The 2500-nt window shown below is 45.6% G+C and overlaps 1 protein-coding gene across 1 annotated transcript in view; it reads left to right on the top strand.

Moving 5' to 3' along the window:
* Window positions 1-2500, top strand: part of LOC144536432 (phytanoyl-CoA hydroxylase-interacting protein-like) — a 13932-nt gene that overhangs the window by 4431 nt on the left and 7001 nt on the right. The gene's annotated exons all lie outside the window — the stretch shown is intronic.

Here is a 2500-nt window from a genome sequence, read left to right on the forward strand (position 1 = left end):
CACAACCCCGATAGCCTACGTATTGCTAAGAATGACAAATACCACAACCCCGATAGCCTACGTATTGATAAGAATGACATATTCCACAACCCCGATAGCCTACGTATTGCTAAGAATGACATATTCCACAACCCCGACAGCCTACGTATTGCACTTGAATGGTAGAATGACGGTTCTTATACTTAGTTTTAAAAATAATCTGAGGTGGAAAACTGAGTCATGGAGACATCTAGTGTTTAAATGTAGCATTACTTTGTCTGTAAGTGTAGCAGAAAGGGTGGTCCTCACTTCAATAGCTGTTATATCCGGTCCTCACTTTTAAGCCCATACAGGAATGTGTGTGTGTGTGTGTGTGTGTGTGAGTGTGTGTGTGTGTGTGTGTGTGTGAGTGTGAGTGTGTGTGTGTGTGTGTGTGTGTGTGTGTGTGTGTGATGTGTGTGTGTGTGTTGTGTGATATGTGTGTGTGTGTGTGTGTGTGTGTGTGTGTGTGTGTGTGTGTGTGTGTGTGTGTGTGTGTGTGTGTGTGTGTGTGTGTGTGTGTGTGTGTGTGTGTGTGTGAGTGTGAGTGTGAGTGTGAGTGTGAGTGTGTGTGTGTGTGTGTGTGTGTGAGTGTGTGTGTGTGTGTGTGTGTGTGTGTGAGTGTGTGTGTGTGTGTGTGTGTGTTCCCCTCCCTCATTAAGAGTGTCTCTTTAAATGAAAAGCCCTTTTAGTTTTGGATGTTTGACTCTGTTTCCTGTTCACGCTGAGAGATCAGCAGAGGAGTTACAGCTTGAACCGTCAACAGGATCCTTGTTCAGAGTCTCTGAAGCCTTTTGTCCTCTGAACTGTGGAGAAACGAGGGAGGGAGGAGAGACACGGAGACACGAGTTACACTCCAGTACAGAATAATAAAGGAATCTTTCATGGTTCACATCCTCCTGAAACGTGTTACGGTTTAAAGCTTCCCCATCGAGCTGCAGGAGACTTTGATGAGCGTCACAAAGCTAAAAGCAGACTGAAAGAAGTCAGAATATTTCAAGATAAAAAGTGGGAAACACTGACATTATTAACGCGTCTCGTCTGATTATTAACGTGTTAACGGACTCTCTCGTCTGATTATTTACGTGTTAACGGACTCACTCGTCTGATTATTAACGTGTTAACGGACTCACTCGTCTGATTATTAGCGTGTTAGCGGACTCTCGTCTGATTATTGCGTGTTACGGACTCTCGTCTGATTATTAGCGTGTTACGGACTCTCTCGTCTGATTATTAACGTGTTAGCGGACTCTTGTCTGATTATTAACGTGTTAGCGGACTCCCTTGTCTGATTATTAACGTGTTAGCGGACTCACTCGTCTGATTATTAGCGTGTTACCGACTCTCGTCTGATTATTAACGTGTTAGCGGACTCTCTTGCGATTGTAGCGTGTTAGCGGACTCACTCGTCTGATTATTAGCGTGTTGCGGACTCGTCTGATTATTAACGTGTTGACGGACTCTCGTCTGATTATGCGCGTTAACGGCTCTCTCGTCTGATTATTAGCGTGTTAGCGGACTCACTCGACCTGATTATTAGCGTGTTAGCGGACTCACTCGTCTGATTGTGCGTGTTAGCCAGGACTCACTCGTCTGATTATTAGCGTGTTAACGGACTCTCTCGTCTGATTATTAGCGTGTTAGCGGACTCACTCGTCTGATTATTAGCGTGTTAGCGGACTCTCTCGTCTGATTATTAGCGTGTTAGCGGACTCTCTCGTCTGATTATTAACGTGTTAACGGACTCTCGTCTGATTATTAACGTGTTAACGGACTCTCTCGTCTGATTATTAACGTGTTAGCGGACTCTCTCGTCTGATTATGCGTGTTAGCGGACTCTCTTGTCTGATTATGCGTGTGTTAGCGGACTCACTCGTCTGATTATTGCGTGTTAACGGACTCTCTTGTCTGATTATTAGCGTGTGTTAGCGGACTCACTCGTCTGATTATTAGCGTGTTAGCGGACTCTCTTGTCTGATTATTAGCGTGTTAGCGGACTCTCGTCTGATTATTAGCGTGTTAGCGGACTAACTCGTCTGATTATTAGCGTGTTAGCGGACTCTCTCGTCTGATTATTAGCGCGTTACGGACTCTCCGTCTGATTATTAGCGTGTTACGACTCTCTCGTCTGATTATTAGCGTGTTAGCGGACTCTCTGTCTGATTATTAGCGTGTTAGCGGACTCTCGTCTGATTATTAGCGTGTTAACGGACTCTCGTCTGATTATTAGCGTGTTAGCGGACTCTCTTGTCTGATTATTAGCGTGTTAACGGACTCTCTTGTCTGATTATTAACGTGTTAACGGACTCTTTTGCAGCGACAGAGTCTGCAGACAGCGGCATCGGCGATACGGACGACCTTCCGGTTCCTCAGCAGATCCGGATCAGCAGCATTACCTGCGATTCATTTAAGATCAGCTGGGACGTCCCGGACAGCAGAGGCCGCGAGAGGATCACGCACTACTTCATCGACCTCAACAAGA

This window comes from Sander vitreus, chromosome 21, assembly GCF_031162955.1.
Source record: "Sander vitreus isolate 19-12246 chromosome 21, sanVit1, whole genome shotgun sequence".
NCBI lineage: Eukaryota > Metazoa > Chordata > Actinopteri > Perciformes > Percidae > Sander > Sander vitreus.